The 16,597-nt window shown below is 39.3% G+C and overlaps 1 protein-coding gene and 1 pseudogene across 13 annotated transcripts in view; both read left to right on the top strand.

Moving 5' to 3' along the window:
* Positions 1-16,597, top strand: part of TRPM3 (transient receptor potential cation channel subfamily M member 3) — a 919,012-nt gene that overhangs the window by 362,172 nt on the left and 540,243 nt on the right. The window lies entirely within an intron of this gene.
* LOC120360688 (group XIIA secretory phospholipase A2 pseudogene) overlaps positions 1-16,597 on the top strand; it is a 42,929-nt pseudogene that overhangs the window by 4,505 nt on the left and 21,827 nt on the right.

Here is a 16,597-nt window from a genome sequence, read left to right on the forward strand (position 1 = left end):
GTACTTTTCTAAGTACTTTTGCCATTAAAAGTATGGCAAAACCCACCATTACTTTTGCACCAACCTAATACCTCACTAGAGAGAGTAGGTTGTGGACACAGGGAATCTGATGCTGAAGTCTGCTGCCCGTGTTCCCAAGGACACAGTAGGGCCCAAGAACACCAAAACTCTCAATTCCTCAAAGTCAGAAAGTGAAATGACCCCAATTCATTTTCTTTTCTCCTTTAAAAGATAAAATAAATATTAGATGAACAGGAATAAGCAAATATTTTTAACAAGAAATTCTCCCATTAGTAACTGGTTTATTCAGACATCAATCAGACTATGAGAAATAGCTGCACACACTGTTTGCCTTATGCACAGGAAAACAGTACAATATCTAGACAATAATTTAAATAACAGCTAACCATATACACCTTACCTGTTCTGGTAGTTACTAAGGTAGAATTAATTGCAGGCTGGTGAATTATATTGTTAACAATAATCATAGTTCCACTGGCCTCTTTTAGTGATCGAGAAAAAAGCATGCTGTAACTCTGGAAGTTATTTGTTGTTACCTAAAAGCCCTAATTTAACAGAATCAAAAGATGTATTCTTTATACCAAGAAAAATGGTCCAGCAATGAATGTTGAAATTAGAATAATTTTGTATGATAGAAGTATATCCTTTTCCTTAGATTCGTGCTTTTTCAGCTTTTTTATAGCTACCTAGGGAAATAAAAGTAAGATGATCATACATGCCTTTGTACCACTGTAAAATTCAGCATTCTTCTTTTGGCATTATCTTAGCAATTTTTTTGTTTTTTTAAAAATTAAATAATATTGCTCTCTGGGACGGCGCTGCCTCCCAGAGGCGGTTCCCGTAAAGCCAGCGAGGCCCTGCGGGCCAGCGGGGAAGGAGACGTGGATATGGAGCCGGCGGTTGCCAAGCCCCGGGCCCGCGCCGCTGCCTAGCGCGTCCCGGGGGCTCCGTGGGGACGCGCCTGCCGCCGGGCTCGGGGACCCGTAGAGCCCCGCGCTGCGCGGATGGCCCTGCTCCGGCGCCCCGCGCTCATCCTCCTGCTGCTCCTCGCGGCCGCTGTTGTCAGGTGCCAGGAGCAGGCCCAGACCACCGACTGGAGGGCCACCTTGAAGACCATCCGGAACGGCGTTCACAAGATAGACACGTACCTGAACGCCGCCTTGGACCTCCTGGGAGGCGAGGACGGTCTCTGCCAGTATAAATGCAGTGACGGATCTAAGCCTTTCCCACGTTATGGTTATAAACCCTCCCCACCGAATGGATGTGGCTCTCCACTGTTTGGTGTTCATCTTAACATTGGTATCCCTTCCCTGACAAAATGCTGCAACCAACATGACAGGTGCTATGAGACCTGTGGCAAAAGCAAGAATGACTGTGACGAGGAGTTCCAGTACTGCCTCTCCAAGATCTGCCGAGACGTACAGAAAACACTAGGACTAACTCGGCATGTTCAGGCCTGTGAAACAACAGTGGAGCTCTTGTTTGACAGTGTTAGACATTTAGGTGGTAAACCATATCTGGACAGCCAGCGAGCCACATGCAGGTGTCATTATGAAGAAAAAACCGATCTTTAGGAGATGCTGACGGCTGGTGATGGAAGAAGACCAAAGAACATAACCTTTGACAAATAACTAATGTTTTTACAGCATAAAACTCTCTTATTTTTGTGAAAGGATTATTTTGAGACCTTAAAATAACTTATATCTTGATCTTAAAACCTCAAAGAAAAAAAGGGAGGTAATAAGGGGAGGGCACGCTTGTCTTCTCAGGTATCTTCCTGGACACTGCTCCCTTAGTATGCCAAACGTCTTGACCAGTGTCAAAAACAAGTGTTCATTAAAGGGAGAATTTTTGAAAAGAAGAATATATAACTCAGTTTTGCACACCTATATTTACCAAAAACAGATCAAATGTAAAACTCATTATAAGGTCTGTTCAACATTATCTTATTTGGAAATATGGGAAAAGCATCACAAGTATTTGTTAACTATGAAATTTTAAATACACGTTTAAGCCTAGAAGGAACGGACTTTTTAAAATTTTTTATCTCTTTTAATTACACATATGTAATTAAAATACAAAAAAAAATTAAATAGTATTGAATTTGTGCGTCATGGAGTTCCTGCCATATGTAAGCTGCCAGTTCGAAAGGCAAAGCTCTGTGCTTTAATAGTATGCAATTCAAGAAATAACATTTCCTAAACAAATTGCTTTAGTTTTTATTGATGATCTGTGGAATAGAGCAGGGAAGGATATTACATCTTGCTTTTCAAGTTCTAGAAAATATCAATGGGCATTTTGGAGCATCAGCAGTAGTTGAAGCTACATCTCTGGCCAGCAAAATTAAAGCAATTAGATAGTGTCAGGAGCTAATCTGATGAGACCTCTACACTTTCTCAAGCTCAGAACTTGGAAATTAAATAAAAGGCTAAGAAGGATCTTGTTTTCCTTTTGGCCTTTATAGCCAAGAAGTTTGAAAGTAAGATTTTGGCTCAAATTTAGAATCTTACATTAAGTCTGTTTCTCCAACTCTCACCTCTCCTCTTCCCCTTCATTCTCATCTCTATGACTTGACTTCCCCTTTTATAGTCTTCTGTTAAAAGTTTTAGTATTTTTTTTGTTTCCATGCACAATATTGTGTATCGTTTTAGATACTATAACTGCTCAAGGTCTGGAGTCAGACAGCTTGGGTCCAGCTCTTGATTCTGCAACCAGAGTTGTGTGATTTTGGACCAACAACTGAATCCATCTATCATACATTTTCTTGTCTGTTGAATGGGGCAGTAATGGTACCTGCATCCTGGGTTATTGTGAGGATTAAGTGAGTTAATACTGTATTTATTAAGTGATTTAAATGGGGGATCTAGCACATGGAAGTGCTTAATAAGTGTTAACTGTGAAAGAGATGGATAGGCAGACATGCTCACAGGGAAATATAAATAGGTAAATCTAAGACAAAATGCTTTGTAGAAATAATGATAGGTGTAACTGTCTTAACTTAAAAAAATTAACTGATGACCATCCTAAAGGTAAACTGTGACCGTGATACCGGCCAACTATAATGACAAGTAGAGAAATCTCAAAAATGTAGAATTTGCCGTTAATGAAGGTGTCTCATAATTTGCTGGAAACTAGATCTAAAATGTTTGGGCTTCCCTATATAAAGAAACCAAATGGAAATATGTTCTATGACTTTAGTCTCAACTTAGCTCCTCTCTGAAAATACTCTTAGGGCTCTGGGCCTATGAGTTCTATCACCAATACCTAATCAGGAGATCCAGTACCAAAAATATCTGAATCCCATTTCCTACTTACTCCTCTTACCCATTTTTTTCATACTTTCCTGGCACTAAGAGGACTTCTATGATGTCTCCTTGAAGGAGTAAAGGAGAGAGAGGTAGACCTGAAATTTATCGATTCCTTCTATGTGAACCAGATCTTGTTCTAGAGTCTCCATCTGCATCCACCTGTCACAGGAGGTATTAGTATCTCCACTTACATTGCAGGTTCAGGAGGGTTAAATCAATCTCCTAGCACCCTATATTTACTAAGTGGCAGAGCTGGATTCAAACTCAGCTCTTGTGGGCACTAAAGTCAATTCTCTTTCTGTTCTGTATTTTTAATCTCTCTACCATCAAGTCTGTGGACAAAGATTGCTAGAATGCATTAATTTGATCTTGCATAATTAGGAACCTTTAGCAAAGGATATAGGTTGTGGATTACAATTCCCTGTTGTAAATTTCTTACGAGATGTTTTTCTGGACAGTTGAGTATTACTCATTTCATTGTCAAGATTGCAGTCTCATGCTGATAGCCTTCTAACAATATCTCTTCCTTTACTCTTTGTGGCCTCAGACATTCTTGATTACTGACAGCTAAGCTCATTTCCTAAATGCTATCTTATATGAAGCCATTTTTATTAGTTAAGGTGCAGGCTGTACTTTTGTAATCAAAAGACTCCAAAATACAGTGGCTTAAATAAAAGAACAGTTTATTTCTCTCTTGAGGAACAGTCCAGAGCTTGCAGGAGGCTCTGCCATCCTCAAAACATGGCTTCTAAGGTGACCTCTTTCCCAAGAAAGGGAGAAACAGGGAGTCCAAGGCAAGGAGATGGCCCAGAAATGTCCATGTGACTGCCACTCACATCCCATTGGCTCAAACTAACTCATACATACATACTGGGGAGCAATCAGTGCTCTTTGATTCATCACTCTTGAAGATTGACAACTGAAGACCCTGTAAGGCTTCTTGTTGTCTCCTATATTGAAGGTCACTGGGCTCCCATGCCTTCTACAATGAGGTCCCATTGGATGCATTCCATTTTTTCTCTAGAGACTCACTATTACAGGGTTGTAACAACCTTAGAGCTGATAAGAAATCTTTTAAAGCAACAGTTATGGTTTTGGCATATGCTGTATAATAGTCTGTATATTTTAGGCCCATCAGTTGGGTTGGAAAAATCTCCAGCCCCACTCCAGGATAGAGAGTGCTGCAGATCTGATGAGCAAACTTAGATTTCTATTCATATCAGCTGTAGAGACAAAGATTTATGTTTATATTATAAAAACATAATCACTACACTAAAAAGATAATTTCAGAAATTAAATATCTCTTTTTATCCTGTCACCCTCTCTAAACCCCATCATTTTTTTAAAAAAGTGAATATGTTGTTATTTGCATGGGTATCAGTTGACAGTGAATATTCAGCAACTCAGAGTTCTGCAAATGTTGTTCTTCTAAAATATCTTGCTATGATTTTGTGTTGTTTTGATTTTTTTTAAAGGAAAATACATCTGATAAGAAATCTGGCCCAAGAGAATTTAGAGAACAAAGCTTACAGAAATTGCAATGGATTTGTTCCACAAGCTGGTGCAAAGCTAAAAGGAAAGACATGTTTCTCTGCTCTTGAACAGTTCTCTCTGTTTCAATCAGCTATACAGTTGAATTTCTTGTAGCAGCATGCATCATTCATGACCTGATGGAGTAGACAAAGTACATGACAATCGATGCAGAAACCCTGCCACATGAAAAAGGTCACCAGTGGGTCACAGACTTCCCCGATATTGTTTTCTGCTGATCAAGGATAGTTCCTCCTCCCATTTTAGAAACAAATTACTGATACATTTTGTTAATGACACTTTGACCAGATATTTCCCCTTTGATTTATATGCTGATTTGGGTGATGAGACTTTTGGCAACTGTTCTAGAGAAATACAATTTCATGGTCACTGCTCATTGAAATCAAAACTAAGCAGAAGAATGATAACTTGGCATATTAAAATACTAGACTGGTGGCTTTAAACCCACTTTTTCTTGCTCAGAATAGATTGGTGTTGGGGCAAGGCACTAAAAATTTAATTTTCACTAGGCACTCTGACTCATACCTATAATCCCAGCACTTTGGGAGGCCAAGGCAGGTGGATCACCTGAGGTCAGGAGTTTGAGACCAGCCTGAGTAACATGGTGAAACCCATCTCTACTAAAAATACAAAATTAGCTAGGTGTTGTGGTGCTTGCCTGTAATCTCAGCTACTTGGGAGGCTGAAGCCGGAGAATCGCTTGAACCAGGAGGCAGATTACAGTGAGCTGAGATTGTGCCACTGCACTCCAGCCTGGGCAACAGAGTGAGTCTCCATCTCAAAAAAAATTAATTTGGCCGGGTGTGGTGGCTCAAGCCTGTAATCCCAGCACTTTGGGAGGCTGAGGCGGGTGGATCACGAGGTCAAGAGATCAAGACCATCCTGGTCAACATGGTGAAACCCAGTCTCTACTAAAAAATACAAAACATTAGCTGGGCATGGTGGTGCGTGCCTGTAATCCCAGCTACTCAAGAGGTTGAGGCAGGAGAATTGCCTGAACCCAGGAGGCGGAGGTTGCGCTGAGCCGAGATCGCACTATTGCACTCCAGCCTGGGTAACAAGAGTGAAACTCCGTCTCAAAAAAAAAAAAAAATTAATTTTCCCATGCAGGTCTTCCCATTCCTACCCATCCTGTCTATTCCCACCATGCCACTAACATATTCATTTATTCATTCACTTCCATATAAACACAATTAAATATTCTCATCCTCTTACCTGGTACTACATATATTGCTGCCCACTTTGTTTTTCTCACATAATATATCTTAGAGAGCTTTCAATATGAGTACATAGGCTGCTTTCTTATTCTTTTATAGAACTATGTATTTTTCTGCTGTATGGATGTGGCAAAGTTTATTTAACCAGTCTAATGGCATTGTTTAATTAAAACCTCAACCAACCTGAAAGATAGGCATATTATCCTCAATTTACAGAGAAAACCAAAGCCCTGGGACTTTCTATAGTGCTTCCATGATCATCTCTATCTTTCAGGGTCTGATAGATTGGCTCGTGTTATACCACCATGATGGAAGCAATACTGGAAGTTCCAAAATATTGGGTGTTCTTAGTAACATCTCCTTTCCCCATATGTTCATGAGCAAGGTTTTGTATAACAAAGGTTCTAAACTTAAGAACACATGAGAATCATTTGATGCCTTTGAAAATGCAGATTCCTAGGCTCCACACTCATAAATTCTCACGAGTATGGTTGGAGTCAGTCACTGGAACACTGTTATCCCAGGTTGCCCAAATCCAGCATGGCCACTCATGTAAAAGGTAACACAGAGGGTCTGTTTGGCAGTCATCATTTTGAGCATATAGCCAGATGATTTGGGGGCGGTAATCCCTGGGCCATACTGTAAGACACACAGCTGTAGATAGTCTCTAGAAGCACATACTGTTTGTGTAGGACATCATGTTCGGTAGTTAGCACCATTCCTGGTCCCACTGCCAGCTGGTTCAATGTGGTGCTCTGGGCCAGGCTTTGTTTTCCAGGGCACTTGGCACCCTGGCTGTGTTTAAGCCACCTTAGACTCCAGTGGATGTAGGAAAGCAGGATGCTGAATATCTCTTATTCCTTTGGAACTGAGAAAGAGTACAGTTCTCTGTAGCAAATTAGCATATAAATAAGTGCTGTTGAATTCCCAATTCCTGAGTGCACCAAGAATTGAAAGTGTGTGCAAGACATTTAATTAGGAAACTCAGTCTCCAGTAAGATGGAAAACAAGAAAATCTTCCATGAGGAAGAGTTGCTTCTTGAACTTACCTTTCTTCTTTTTGATAGGTCAGGAATCATAAGAATGGGGCCATTTCTATGAAACTAAACACCACAGACAATCAGAGCCAGAAGAACCGTAAGAGAGCATTTAAGACCAAGATTCTTAACCTAATACTCCAGAATGGCTTCCGTGTGTCAGTGGAAGCCCTGAAATCATGAACAAAGTGTTGCATCAAGAGAGTTTCTGATCTCAGAACAATTAAGAATCACCAACATTGCCTAGCACCCTGATTTTACCAGTGATGAAACAACAATCCAATGACTTGCCAAGGTTATACTCTAATTAGTGGCAGAGACAGGGCCAGAACATGGAGATCTTAATATGTGGTAATTAATACCTCCAAGGACATTAAAAATAGTACATGAAGGTGACCCAGTAAGAGCCCTTGTCAAGGAGCATGCAATTGCCAGGAACTGCAGTGTTCATGCTGGGAAATAGTAACTGAGCATTTAATTTAGGCTAGCCACTGTCGTAAGTAGTTTATATATTAACTCATTTGATTTTCCTAATTTCCCCAGGAAATAAGTGATATTGTTGAATTCTGTTATAGTCATTGTTATCTTTATCCTTTTTGTATATAAAGAAAATAAAAAGAGATGCTTTATTTGCCAGAATTTAAACTCTAGCAGTCTGGTTGTATAACCCATATTCTTCATCATTGTGCCATGCTATTTCTTTCTATGGAGCCTTTTCCTGCTCACTTCTGCACTTCAACATGAGTTCTCAAATGAAGAAACACCACTGATACGTTTTCAACGATAAAATTCTAGATGCTTCTATACTAAAAGAGCAACAACAGCTATCTCTGGATCAGAAAATAAGGGAATTTAATTTTTGCTTGGTACTTTTCATTTTCCAAATTTTCTACAAAGTATATATTACCTTGCCAGTTAGAAAAAATTGTTTAAAATACTATACACACAGTGCAAGAAGCCTAGGTTAATTGCCTCCTTGTTTTGTCTGAAGTCATCTTGACCTCTGTAGCCATTCAGTGTCAGGTTTTAGGCCTCTGGGGTTATATTCTTTCCTATCATCAGAGTACTTTCATGCATGTGGGAGTTTCAAGGGCTGACAGAACTGCATTAATGCTTTCATGGGTTGAAATATGGTACCATGGCACCAACTCCTAAAATCAACAGAAGGAACTTCTATCTGTAGAACAAAAAGAATGATAACTGATGTGGGTTATGAATGTGTAGTTTATAAGGCGTTAACTTTTGGTTTCAGAGAGGTGAACAAAGAGTGGGCACTGGGGAGACTAGATAAAAAGAGGGAACAGGGGCCAAGAGGGACTGACGGGGAAAACCTGTGGACAGACCACACAGGAAAAGGGAATCTGAAGAATAAACTACATTCGGCCATGATTCTGAATCTTACAAAAAAAAAAAAGAATAATTTAATATTCAACAGCCTTCAGTGCTAGTCAATAATAATTTATCAGTGTACATCTTGACATGCCAAAACTCAAGAGCTGTTAATTACACAGCAACATGAAATGTGACCCCACTCTGCATGTAAGATCATCAGAAGCCTTCTCTGTTCTAAGCTTTTACAAAACAGTATTAAAACAACTTAACGACTGAATCCCATTTGCCAAGACCCCATTTACAAACATTTATAGAATCTGTTATTTATGACTGGCAAGACCTGTGTCATGGAATTTGTTACAATTTCAAATATCAAGTTAATGGGCAATTTTTTGGAAAGTCTGCACAGAGTCCATTTCTTAGGATTTTTTCTTTTGTTATGAAAATCGGACTACATCTCACTTTCTCAGGAAACTTAGCCTTTCTCAAGTGTCAAACTATGCCATAGCCAAGTTTGCCAATATCTTGACAATAAGGGTCACTAAGTCAAGTCTTGTTTAGGTATTATTGTCATCGGGATATGAAGTATTTCACTTTAGTGACTGTTTCAGAAGACTGAATTTATAACTGTAAAGTTTTGAAGCTTATTTTTTTTTCTAACTTTAAACATACAGGTAGGAACATTTCTCAAATATGTGATACATTTCTGTCGCTTTTGAAGCAAAGCAATCTGGATGGCTAGGGGCCATCACTACATAAACAACGTATTATTCTTGAAACATACTGATGCATAGACAGCACTTTTCCCCTACACTTAAGTCCCAGATGGCTGGGCTGGTTCAGTTTTATGTCTACATTTGTTGGATTTTTGATCTCTTCTTTTAGTATCCCACTGCCATATGTCATTGCTTGTTTTTCCAGCATACCAGTCTCTAGAAGTGCCCAACCCCACACATATTGTGTTACTTCGCTCCTAGTATGGACTTAGAAAACTGATAAGAAAGTGTGTGCAAATTAGACTATATGAAGAGTGGAGTGTGTTCTTTTGTATAAAATGTATGAGTTTCAGTGCACAGACATGTGATACAAGTTTTGTTTGCTTTCCTTAATCTCCTGGTTCCCAGGATTGCTTTAGATAATTGAGGTGATTCAATGAGTGATATTTTATGTAAGTAATATTTTGCTGTAAGCATCAATAGATGTTTTTAGTGAATTCACTTAATAATGTGCACTCAAAATACTTGGAATACATTTTTACCCCATTGTTTAGAAATGTATGATAAGCAACTGAGTCACAGAATTCTGATTGTGATTTGACTATGTTAGCGGTTTGGTAGCAGCACAGATGGTTCCTTAAGTCTCCCAGTGTTCAGAGTGCTAATTCATTGATTCACTCATTAAAGTGGTATTTAAGAAGGCATAATTTTGTTCTTATATGCATAATGATTTCAATATTAAGAGAGAACAGAGCTTCATAGAAATATAACACCAAAGAACTTTAAACCAATTCGAGGTATTTTTAATAACAGCATGGAAAGACATCTCTATTTGCCAGTCCTACTTGATTGAACATGTTTTTTCATCTGTTAGCTTTGGGATTGCTAAGTGACTATTACCTTCTACAATAAAACTCAACTTTGTGGCATTGTTCATTAAACAGAGATTTGGACAAGTTTCAGTCATAAAATATCATGGAAGCTCTAATATACTAATTGCTTAGAAGCCCTATCACATAACTACAATAAAGTTTGTTATAAATAAGCAACTCCTGCTGGACATTTACCTCTAATTTACCTTGTTCAAAACTAACTTTCAGTATGCCTCCTCCTAATGTGCCTATATATGAATTCCACTTTTTGAATAATTGCAGTGTACCACAACCTACCTCAGACACTTGAAACATAATCTCAGCCTGCCAGGGTTTCTGGGCTAATAAAATAACAATAAACCAATAATGTCAGTAAAACTTACTTTATTACAATTAGGATGAGGGTTATAAGTTAGAAATCCAGCATAATATGTTAGGGTAGTATTAAAATCATATTTTATAAACTTATTTAATGGGAACTCCACATCCTGAGTGTCTAATGCTTATTGGCTATTTAGTCATGTTGCCTATCATGTACATTTCTTGTTTTTCCACTTCCTATGTTTCCAACCTAATTTGACTCATTCTAGTAGGCATGCCATGGTGACCTTTAGTTCTGGGTCTTTTCTAGATATCTATTTGAATGACTTTCAGTCTCTTCCACATTTCTCTTCTTACACCTTAACTCTGGAAATGTCACCTGGAAAACAAAAGTCCACTTCTCCACAGACACCTTTGATGGTGTTTCTTTATCAGCAAGAGGAATGCCAGTCTTTTTACACTCTGTTTTAGGATGTTCTCAGTCTAATTTCCAGCTTTATCTTGCAATATTCCTTAAAGCCACCCTCCCGTAAGCCCCCTTAGCCATCTTTGTCTACTGAATGTCTCCAGAATATCATTTATGCTCATTATTAACTCTATTAGCTATGCTGTCCTGCCTCTGACTATTGAATCCCTCCAATCTTCATCTTTCATTGTGGATTCCTCCTGTGAAGACTTTTATAGTCCACAGAGCGTTCTGCCTTTACTGACCTTAAAATATTAATTTACATTTGTTACTTAACACAGTCCTGCCATTTCATTGTATTGTAACAGGAGATTACACATCCAGGCCTGACAGTTTCTAAACATCAAGGATCATGTCACTTTCAAAACACAGCACAAGCATTGTATGAATTAGATACCCATTAACTATTTATTGATTTCATAAAAGAATTCTAACTGTACTTAATTATAGCTAAGCTTTTGATCCCCATGAAGGAGCACTTGCATAGGAACAGCATTCCAGGCTCCTCAAGAGATGTCAGGTTTAAGGGCTTTGTGACTTTCCCAGATGGCTTACGGGAGGAAGAGGAGTACTGTGATGGACATGAGTAGAGACATGCTTTGATGATTGTTTCGATGATGTAACCAGTATGGCTGAATTCTAGAGATAGGAGATACAGTATTGTTTATTTGTTACTTCAGAAAGCAACATTTGTCTTCCATGTCAGTTTTTGTCTCACAATATTTTATTTCCATTTTTCTCTCCTGAGAATGCAAGAGTGTCTTAGCCCATTTTGTGCTGTTATAACATAATACTGCAAATTGGGTAATTTATAAAGAAAAGACATTTCTTTCTTTATAGTTCTGAAGGTTTTAAGTCAAAGGTGGAGAGACCTGCATTTGGTGAGAGTCTTCTTGCTATATTATCCATGGTAGAAGGCGGAAGGGCAGGAGAGGGTATGAGTGAGAGGGGAGGGGAGCCAAACTCATCCTTTTATCAGGAACCAACTCCTGAGATAACTAATCTACTCTCATGATAATGGCATTAATTTATTCATGAAAGCAAAGCCCTCATGACCTAATAACCTCTTAAAGGTCCTACCTACTTTTCAACAGTGTTGCATTGAGGATTAAATTTCCAACACATGAATTTGGGGGGATGCATTAAATTCATAGCAATAAGTATATTGAATTTGCATTTGTTCAAAGAAACAAATGTATTTAAAAAGGAAATCAGCAGTTTTAAGTATTGTTCCACTGGCTGTAGTGAAATTGGCATATGTTTTGAAAAATCTGTTTTTATATGATTTTATGCTGTGTTTGTATTGATCTTGAAATTAGCAGAATATACAATTTTTCTTGCTCTTGAATAACAAATCAAAGGCATAGAAATAAGGATATTCAGACCATCACATTGGCTGGCTTAATATAAAGACATAAAACTGAAATGTCCTAAAGAACATCTTATTAGACTCATTGGCATATCCTGCATTTTAATAAAGAGAAGGTGGATTAAAACCATAGAGTATTAAACAGTTGGTTCTCTGAACTCCTGAAGGTAAGATGACATATTCCTGGAGAAACCAGGGAAGTGGCTTTGGGGATTGCAGGTAGTTGTTTAATATTTATTATGACTCTTCATTGAAAGTTCTATATATCTTTAAATTTTTATTACCCAGCTGTGGACCACAGAAACATTTCTAGGCTCTAGAGTAGTATAGCAACTGCAGAGGCTAGAGTTCCCTGGAAGCAGTGAGGCCATTCCAATCCGCATTTCTAAGGTTGTCTGTGGTCAAAAGGGAAGATTTGATTCCATGGTCACTACGGGCTTTTAGGTCAGGGGGGGTCACAGGACCCCTGTCAGGGGTCCCCATGATCCCCCTCCCCACTGGGAAGACTCACAAGATTCATACAGTCATATTCATGGCTGAGGTTTATTAGACAGAAAGGATAAAATGCAAAATCAGCAAAGGAAAAGGATGCAAGGGGTGACGTTCAAAGATACTAAGCACAAGCTTCCAGGAGCCCTCTCTTCTCAGTCCCACAGGATGTGCTTAATTGCTCCAGCAATGAGGTGTAGCAGCACATATGAAATGCTGTCTACCAGGAATACTCCCTAGAGACTGAGTACCTCAGTTTTTACTGGGACTGGTCACAGTAAAAATGGTTCATTCTCTCCCTAGTACATGCCAAAATTCCAGACTCTCGGAAGGAATGGACGTGTTTATCATAAACCATATTGTTTTCAAACATTTTAGGCACAGTGAGTCACTCTTATCTGTCCTGGAAATGGTGGGAACCTTCCCAATATCCAACTTTCCTGACACCAGCCAGGGGTCAATTTTGCAGAGAGGACTTTCTAGGGATAACAGTCTCTGTCCACCTCTATTGACTCTATACCACCCAAGCCCCATGTGCAACTGCATTTGAGGACTATGTGATTGGGATATCCCAAGTCAGTAAGTTATCTCTATCTTTTATCCATTCTTTTAGAAAAATTACATATTATTCATGGCAGTTCAGGAATTAGGCTCTGTCTACTTCTTCAGCCACATAGTAAGCTAGTGACATCTTTGTTCATAACAAGTCAGCCACACTGAGCTCCAGTCAGTTCTTCCAGTGCTCCAGGTGAGTTTCTATTTCAGAGCCTTATTATGCATGGCACCTGGCTGAGTACTATGCATGTTTCAGCTCTCACCCTGGCCAACACTTGTTAAGAAATATCTTCCCTGACCCTCCAGATGAGATAAAGACCCACTTTTTCTCAGTTCCAGAGTACTCTGTTTTTCTTCTTCTCAGCATTGATGACAATTGCAATTAATGAAGGCATAAAATTTTTTAATATGTTTTAATTTAATATTTGCTCTCACAGCTAAGTATAAGATAGCTTGACTAGGCAGGGACCATGCTTACCTTGTTTGCAGCCATATCCCTAGATGACTGTGGTCAACCAGTATTAGTTTAATGAAAGAATACATGCAGTACTTTCAAAGAGGCCGGGCACGGTGGCTCAAGCCTATAATCCCAGCAGTTTGGGAGGCAGAGGCGGGTGGATCACGAGGTCAAGAGATCGAGACCATCCTGGTCAACATGGTGAAACCCCATCTTTACTAAAAATACAAAAAATTAGCTGGGCATGGTGGCACGTGCCTGTAATCCCAGCTACTCAGGAGGCTGAGGCAGGAGAATTGCCTGAACCCAAGAGGCAGAGGTTGTGGTGAGCCGAGATCACGCCATTGTACTCCAGCCTGGGTAACAAGAGTGAAACGCCATCTCAAAAAAAAAAAAAAAAAAAAAATACTTTCAAAGAGTACTTTCAGTGCTTTGACAAATAAGGCCTTGCCCTGTCCCAGATGGATTTGTCACATTGGATAGAAAGCAGTCAAGCAAACATGATTAGGACACATGCTAAGGATTGAAGAGACCACAACTCATGGCCCATGCTTGTGATTTTCTCTTGCAATTAAACTGTAAATGAAACAATTCTACATAGGGTTACCCCCTAATAGCTGTTGGGGAGCACTGAGAGTCAGACAGGCCTGTGTTTGAAACCTAGTGCTTTTACTTGTTGAATGATGTTGGACCTGTTACTGAGCTTGCAAGGATCATATTTTTCCTTAGCATGTTATACATTTGATCTGACAGCATCATCTGTCCAACCTCAGTAGTTGATTACATGCTGAGCACAGTGCCTGATGCATAGGAAATGCTGAGAAATGGTAGCCATGGCCTTGAAACTATCCAGCTGGATAGGAGCTTTGAGGTTGCACTGTCTTTCCTCTCCCCCAGTCAAGGAGTCCCTTTTCTAACTTTAGGCCACAAAACACAGTTCTGGTATAAAACTGTTCCCTGGGAACTCACTGTTTCAAGAGGAATCCTGTTCGGCTCTGATGATTAGCAAGTTCTTGCTTGCATTGATTCCAGATATGCCTGCCCTAACTTCTAACCTTGGATAACAGTTCTGTTTTCTTGGACAATGTAGAGCAGGTCTGATTTCTCTTGTACATTTCAGATTTTCAAATGTATGAAAACAGCTATCAGGTCACATCCACACTTCTTTCCTTCAGGCTAAATGTTTGTAACATCTTCAACCACTTCTTACAGCACAGTTTTCAGACTGTCCTGGTTTCAAGACCCCCTTGTAGTCTTGGCTGCTCCAGTTGGACAGTGTATTAGTCAGATTTCTCCGGAAATACAGAATCAGTAGGGTGTGTGTGTGTGTGTGTGTGTGTGTGTGTGTGTGTGTGTGTGTAAAGGTTTATTTTAAAGGAATGGCTCATATATTTTTAAGTATTGGCTTATATGTTGGTAAATCCAAAATCTGTAGGGCAGGTTGACAGGCTGGAGACTGAGGCAGGAACTAATGCTCCAGTCCTGGGGCAGAATTTCTTCTTCCACGGAAACCTCAGTTTTTGCTGCAAAGACCTTCACTTGATTGGATGAGTCTCATATACATTATCAAGGGTAAACTCCTTTATTTAAAGTCAATTGATTGTAGATGTTGATCACACTTACAAAACATCTTCCCAGCAATAGCAGAATTAACATGATTAAATAACTGGGTACTATAGCCCAGCCAAGCTGACATAACAATTACAGGCTGTCTCCTTAAAGTATGGTGCTCAGAACTAAACAGGAAACTTTTGCTCTGATCACGGTTCAACCCAGGGAAACTATTAGCTCCTTTGGTCTAGAAACCAGACCAAAGGAGCATGAGTATGATTTAAGGCTTTATTAACTTTTTAATAAATAGCCAAATGATACTGACTTGTTTGCATTGAGCATATATACTACTTTTGCAAGCAGGAGGCCTGGAATCTCCTAGAGAAGTTCAGGTAGAGAGTGCCTGGCAACAAGGGAAATTCCAAGATTACAGGGAGGAAGGAGGCTGAGGAAGAGGTGCTGTCAAGAGACCTGGAGGAAGTGGAGATATTTATGTTTAACACATTTCTTTTTGGTTTTGGTAACCTTTAACAAGTCTTTTTCCTCCAGCCCTTCTTTTCAGTGGTCCCTGCCACCTAGAGCTGCCAGCATAGTATGGATTAATAGTGACTAATTTAAAGAAAAAAAGAAAAACAAACAAATTGTTATTTGCTCAATTAAACTCTTAACTTTATAGAGTTTATTTGAGCAAAGAACAATTCACGAATGGGGCAGCACCTTAAATCAGTGGAGGTGTAGAGAGCTCTACCCATCAGTTTTAGCAGCGAGCTTTTATAGTCTGGATAAAGAAGCAAAGTAGACAAAGCATCTGATTGACTACCATGTTGTGATAAATTGGCTGCCTGTGATTGGCTGAAACTCAACTGTTGGTTACCTTCCAAGTTAGGTTTTGGCTTATTTACATAGCAAGTTAGGTCACAGTTTGCTACATAGGGACTTGTGGTACAGTGGCAGCTTCTGGCTAAATTTAAGTTAATTTAATATGACTTACAGTGTTATGTCTATTACAGATTATTTACATCCTAATAGATGACTCTAAAAATTTGAAAAGCATGTCATAGAAATGCATTAATTGCAGCAGAGCTTCTGACTCCAAAATACAGGCAGGGAAGGTGGTATTTTTGGAAACTGGTACAAGATACATCAGGTAGACCAGCTGTGTCCTACTCTACATTTCTGAAATCTGTCCATCGTCTCTGTCAAGAGACTGACTTCACCAGGCATTGTATCCATTTAATTAGCTCACAGACCAGCCCTCCTGCAGCTCTGCAGCTGTGCAGTCTCTGTCCCTTGTTTGGCTTCCTAATTCCCATATTAATATCAAGAGTGCCTGGG

Source organism: Saimiri boliviensis, chromosome 2 (genome assembly GCF_048565385.1).
Source record: "Saimiri boliviensis isolate mSaiBol1 chromosome 2, mSaiBol1.pri, whole genome shotgun sequence".
Classification (NCBI taxonomy): domain Eukaryota; kingdom Metazoa; phylum Chordata; class Mammalia; order Primates; family Cebidae; genus Saimiri; species Saimiri boliviensis.